General features: G+C 39.3%; 1 protein-coding gene across 1 annotated transcript in view; it reads left to right on the top strand.

Annotated features, from left to right (window-relative positions):
* The first annotated feature begins 6,739 nt into the window (after positions 1-6,739).
* The window catches only part of LOC125040520 (tubulin beta chain-like), a 46,374-nt gene continuing 46,059 nt past the window's right edge, over positions 6,740-7,054 (top strand). The window contains exon 1 of the mRNA XM_047635079.1: positions 6,740-7,054. This exon is cut by the window's right edge and continues 406 nt beyond it. The gene's annotated coding sequence lies outside the window, so the exon portion shown is untranslated.

Below are 7,054 nucleotides of genomic sequence, written 5' to 3'. Positions count from 1 at the left end.
TGTTTTATAGGTATCTTAAGGAATAATTTACTTACTGTGTTGGATTGAACACAACATAGATATATAATTATATAATCAATAAAAGAAAAGTAAGAAATGCTAATATACACTGTAGATACATAATCATATCCTGTGCAGAAGATGTAGAATATTTCTAACTAATTCCATTACCTAGCTCAGTATACAACTGATCCTTTATTCTCAGAATACGTATCTATCCTCCCTTATTTGTAAATTTTACGTACTAGCTACTCAGAGATCTTACAACAGCAAATTGGACCGCTTTCAAAGCCTTCCAAAGCAGAAAGTAGAATCCACTTCATTCACAAATATTGTCAGAAACAACACCAACCAAGACCAAATCCTATTCCTCGCCCTGGCCTGCACCCCTGTCTTTGCCCTTATCATGGATGGCACTGTCTGGCAGCCAAAATGACAGGACGCTAATCAAACTAACAACGTAACACTTGACTTTGCGGAAGCCTCAGACAAAGGGCTTCACAAATCTAATTTTCACAGAATTACTGCTTTTCTGACTTGTTATACCCAGGGTGCTCAATTAGCAGAGCTTCTCCTGACCCTGTCATTGCCTCAATTAGCGTCCCGCAAGGCACCAGCCCAATTCAATTTTGATCCTACTGTTCATGAATAATTCCCAATATCCAATACTGAAAAAAAGAAAAAGAAAGAAAAAATACACACACACACACACACACACACACACACACACACACACACACATACACACACACACACACACACACACACACACACACACACACACATATATATATATATGTGTGTGTGTGTGTGTGTGTGTGTGTGTGTGTGTGTGTGTGTGTGTGTGTGTGTGTGTGTGTGTGTGTGTGTGTGTATACAAGAGGCTTGTAGACGGCCAGATATAGACTTCCTTGAACAAAAATAAAGCATTCCAGTATTTATGCTCACCAGAACGACACAACCATTCAACAAACTTACATCCTGTAAACTGTATCCATCTCATCATATAAATATTTTTGGGTACACCTCTCAGATAACATTATCTTCACCTTACTTACAGAATGCATAACATGTAAAGCCAATAAAGTTTTTAGGGAGAAGCCCACACATTTATAAGCAGATATCAAACACAAGTCTGACAATAAAACCAATTTTGTAATATAGTGCAGCTGTATGGGACACATACACCAACCCAATACAGACAAGCTCAAGCAGGTCAGTACTACGACCGCTAGTTTCATTACACATAATTTACATAACAGTTATTACTTCTGTCTAAACATCGTAAGAAACTACTCGTGGCAGATAGATGAACAACCTCAAATACATACAGCGCCTCAAGGACACAACAACGGGTGAAACCTTCACAAACAGCTCTCATGCCTCGTAAGACCAGCAGCTCCACAAACCTCCCTGTCCCCAAGCAAACCAACCTCACGTGCGTCAAACATGCTGACCAGCGCTCTCCGCGTGGGGGTTGAGGATGAGACTGGAGCCCGTGCGTTCGTGTCCCTGAGTTGGACCGGGCTTGACTCTTGGAAGGGCATCCAGTCGGGCAAGAGTAGCACCGTACCATTCCCCCGAGCAAAGGAAACCGGTGTGGGTCATCATTACTATCATTATCTTCATCATTACTACTATCATTATCTTTATCATTAATATTATTGACACAATTAGTGTCGTTAATGCCACTTATGAATTGTTATATTCCACTATTAATAACAATCATTGATTAGTATTATTATCTTTATTTTTTATTACCCTCGTTACTATTATTAATAATATTATCACTATCATTATCATTATCCTTTGATCTTTACTAACATAAATGTTATTATCATTATCATTGTCATTATCATTTCCATATCACTATCATTATCATTATTATCATCATTGTCATTATTTCTTTTCAATTTGCTAAATACTGAAGCATATTATATGACGTAATGTAAGGAGTACACACCCTTGCATCAACTAAAACGTTTGCACAAGGACATGATGGCACCGACATTCACGGGGAAGGTGCCAATGGAACACGAAATGGAAAGACACATATAGTGCAGACAATATCTGACATTATATGAAATGTTATGTCACAGAAGGAATTTGCGAATGAAAGTGGGCAAGAAGGAAGAGGGAGAGGGAGAAAGGGGGTAAAGTGGGCTTTAGGAGGAAAGGGAGGGAATGGAGCTTCAAGAGGAAAGGGAGATGGGGAAGGGGAAAAGGAGGGTACTTAAAGTTGACAAGGGAATGAGTAAAGGGAGATGAGGGGGAAGAGATAGGGGGCTGAGAGAAAAGAGGGATGGGGGAGAGAAGAAGATAAAGGGAGTGAGTGAGGTGAAGGGAGGAGGGAAGTGGGAGGGGGTAGATGAGGGCATGGAGTGGGAAGGAGGATTGAATTTAAGGAAGATTTGGGAGTGAGGGGGTGTAGCAGAGCCGGAAAGAAGAAGGAAAAGGAAGAGAAGGCGCGAGAGGTAGACGGAAAAAAAGATAAAAAGAGTAGATTGAAAAAGTACCTCTTCTTTCATTCCGTGGAATTTCCACGGATAGCGCTAGTTATTACCATTATGAAAAGGTCCAACTGTATATATTTGTTTACGCTAAAATATGAGGTATTCGTTTTCTGTAGCGGATTTTTTAAAGAAAACTATTAGTACCCGCTAATACTTAACTAAACGAACGCAAAAAAAATATAATAATTATATACCTGATATGAGCGTAGGCCCTTTTTGTAAAAAAGACACTCATTTAATATCCGATTCATATATCAGTAATGGCATACACTATAAACATATGCTTCAGCCATAATTCTTAGAAACAAAAATCTGATAAACCAAATCAGTTGGACGGTTTCTTTTGACTATCTAAGGGAAATATATTGAAAAAGACTCAAAACACTGAATTTCCAAAGGAAAAGTACAATCTCTACATCTATAATAAATCTATATATTCCCCTTTTATGGAGGGGCAGGCAGTAGTTTTAAATATCTAATACTTTTGTAGAGCTATGTATAAATTCCTTTAATCAGTATTGTTTGGAAAGCCGTTATTATTTCCCGTTTTCTTTAATATAATAAAAAGTAGCTAAGTGGGATCGCGAAAGTTTTATCTTATATTTCTCTACTACACTTTATGTATGGATATGTTAATGAGCAGGGTATTATAGTGAACGTTTATTCTTTACTATGTTAATATGCAGTGAAGAATTGTTGTATTTGTGTTATTATGAGCATCATAATTGTATCATAAATCAGCCATTTTGTAATCCTACTGTGCTTTTATAGGAAATATTGTTAGTAATGTCGTCCATAATTACTTTCATCAATATGTAATTATCATATACACTTTCATGTATAATCAATTATAAAAGTTGTTGTTAATATTAAGGTTTTCGTAACTCAAGAAACATTACTTTGCGTATTTTATGCATATGGATTTTTTTTCTAATTTCTGTGGCAATGTACATTATATACATTATGCGTATTCTCACTGATATGATGATTTTACTTTGTGACAAGATTTATACTAAGTTGTACAGGAGACGAAAATAGGAAATATGTATTTCTTTACGTATCCCTCTCTGCATGAATGATACTTTGAGTATGGAAACAGTAACTAGTTAAGAAAATCTTATAATAAATTTTAGTTTTTATCTAAAAATATTATATGTGCGAAAGCTTTAATGTCATAAAGACATGTGTACATCAGATATTGAATTATAAAATATTTACAGGTGGAAGTTAGATGATGTAAATTGGGGAATCTGTCAGAATAGATTGGACAACCAAACAAGTGGTGTTTCGCCCAATTCCAGTCAAACACTTTATCTGTATCAGTAAACAAACAATATATCTCGACCTGATTTAAGGAGCTGTAATGTATTCATATTTTAAGCATTTAACCCTGGAATTCCCGATATAATATAGCGACTCTACACGAACCACGAACTGAAAACCTATACAGACACTTCAAACTCATTCCATAACACAAGCGCTGGCGTTGGATAGGATGGATAAACGTAAAAAACAATGTAAAAAAAAACGTGTACGCTTCATAGAAATTGTGATGTCACTTCTAACTAATGTAATTTCACAGAAATCAAAAACTGAAAACGTCTGGAAATAATACCGTCACCTTCTGTTCTCATATAAAACAAAGGTTGCATAAATCGTATTCATGTTGATAAATGTAGAAAGGGTATGAATGAGAGTGAATGTTTTCACAATACAGGAGAAGCATATGACTGGTTTCGATTATATTTTCGTCATAATCCATGATGTATTTCTGGCGAAGATATAATTGAAACCGGTCAAATACATCTCTCGTATTGTGAAGATAAAGGGTCACAACTTGCACTCCGATCAGCCGTCTCGTAGCACAACAAAAAAAGGCGTCTGTGCCCGACAGTGAACACATCAATCCTTCTATTATCATTCAGTGCCATGTAATTGCCACTATCACAGTATATGGTGTGAGCGCTGTCACACTACACGGAATGGTCCAACTTGGTGCGACCGTACCATATCAGTGTTTACATATCCTCGTGGCTCACGTCGATGTCACAACACTGAAAGCACACTCTCTCGTCACCCTGCTGGTCCTCTTCATCCAGTCGCTCTTGTTCCTGGAACGTCTGCTGGATCCTCTGCTCTGCCAGATCACTGCTATGGCGGGAGCGTTAGCAGGAATCTGGCACTGCTCAAGTAGGCACATCGGCAGGGCCTTACCACGATGCCCAGCGCCCCCTATTTCTCCTTTTTTCATCTCATCTCTCTTCCTCTAGCTTGACTGGGCGACCCCACACAGCCCCTCCGCCAATAACACCAACGAACTCGGCTAAATTCACATGGAATGCATCAGCCGCGGTTGCCACGTAACCAGCCTCTCGTCTCCTCATCTCTCCCCTCGTTTTCTTGCTTCGTCTACCATGGTATTCTTGTCAGAGTCCAAACTACTCTATACGAACGGTTCTTACATGTAGCAATATTAAAAAAGTGTAATGTTTCCTTAACTTATTGATATTGTAAATATTACTTTGGAATGCGTGTTTATTAAATTACGGTTGCACATGATAAAATAATTATTGATAATTATTGCAATCGTTTATTGCCTAAACAACGTGCCTGCTGAAAGATAAAACCTTAAAGTGAATTCTGAAGATACCGCAGACATGAATAAGAGCCTTATGATACTAGTGAAGCAAAATAAATTCGTTTATTGTATCTAATTCTTTTGTAATTATATAGATCTTCAGTTAAGCTGGATCAAGTTATTGGGCACAGTAGTGCTTCATGCAGCAATGGTAACACCTCACTTTCGAAACTGCTGAGCGACGCCAACAAATCTTGTCTTTCTCTACTTACAAAAAATATATTCACGTACGCATATCAGTTGACATCTGATTTGCATGTCAGTAGCATTCGAAAACACATGATTTGCATGTCAGTAGCATTCGAGATCATAGAAAACATTTTTGGAGTAGGATTCTGTGTGGGTTGATGTTAGCAGCTGAAAATAAGTATATACAGGAACACAGACATTTGCTTCCGATCCAGGTTACAATCCGCCCGAAAATTGTGCGCTTTACCAAGGAGCCACCGAACCAAACTAATCTGAATACGGATTGTCGTGGTGATTCAAAGCCACCCGAGGGAGCAGCGATCCTTGCATAGAAAAGGTCATGCTCTCATATCCGATGTTTGTTTGGCACTCGATACGCTTCGGACCAAAACAAACCTGACTAAGTGTTGTTCCTCCAGAATATACAAAAGATAGCTCAGTCACTGACGTTTGTAATGACAATGATTACAGTTCATCCATTTACAAACTGAAATATAATTTTCCAGGTGCTTCAGCTCTACATGAAACATAACCATCCTATATTTGAACTCATTTACCTCTGTGTTGAGAATCCTCGGTTACTATCTTATTCAGTTAAAATGCTATTAAGCTGTGTGTATTTCATAGTTACTTTTAATTAAATTTCAAATTAATTTTTGAATACATTCATGTACCACTGTTTTGTAAAACTGCTTTACTATTTGTCACACTGCTAAAATGTTATCAGTAAGTAAGTAGGTAGGTAGGTAGAGAGAGATTATAACAGGCAGGTGTTCATTCCTTCTACCCGAGAGATGGAACGGGATATTCGCAGGAAGAGGAATCAATAAATCATTTAGCCTCTCGCGAAGGGCGCTCTCCTGTCACTTGAAGGAGCCTCACATTAAATGCAGCAAAATCCAGTAGTAAATATAAAAAGAGAAGTTGGGTGCCGGCGGAGGCGCGTTCCCGCACGCGATTCGGTCTCCGCCTGCTCCAGCTGTTACGTCAGCTGCCTCGCCCGGCATACGGCGCTTATCGAGCATATCAGAGTGCTCAGGAGAGTCTATGAGAAGTGCATAACAGCCTCGTTTGCTGGCCCTCGTTGCAGTCGATACTATGATAACTGAAACATGATTAATTGAGCCCTTTTCCGGCACGTGCTCTGTTACCGGGTCGGTTACCGAGCGTCCAAATTATCTCCATGATATATCGGTGGTTTTATCGATCAGAACCATAATTCTATAGCCGACTATACTCTCCACGAACTTCTAACACTCGCATCTCACCGAAAGAGCAAGTATATGGCGAAAATGTGTGAGAAAAGAGCCGGAAATAAAAAACAAGAGCCGGCAACCCAGTGCGCACCTGGCCGGTACGGAGTGCGCCGTATCGTCACATTCTTGTCTAAGCCCAGCACTTCCCGCGTCGTGACGTGAATACAGCCATCCCTCCTTATCACTGAAAGTCACTGCCAGACCAGACACTTATCCTTACGCATCTCACTTCACTGCGTGCTGTAACAGTCGCATGACCACCAGGGGGCAAGAAGCAGGCACGACTAATTAACTGTAGCGAATCGTGGAATTGTTGCTATCATACTTCAGCGAGCCTGGGTACAGGTGTTCCGTTTTCATCTGCCGGGTGATACGATTGTGATCTATTTTTGATCCGTTCTTGCGGAAAGAAGTCTTTTTCTTGACCGCGTATGCGACCGCCTAAGGGCTATCAGCAA

The sequence above is a fragment of the Penaeus chinensis genome, chromosome 29 (assembly GCF_019202785.1).
Source record: "Penaeus chinensis breed Huanghai No. 1 chromosome 29, ASM1920278v2, whole genome shotgun sequence".
In the NCBI taxonomy this organism is placed as follows: Eukaryota; Metazoa; Arthropoda; class Malacostraca; order Decapoda; family Penaeidae; genus Penaeus; species Penaeus chinensis.
Note: the sequence above shows the minus strand (reverse complement) of the source record. Positions and strands in the feature narration are given on the sequence as shown.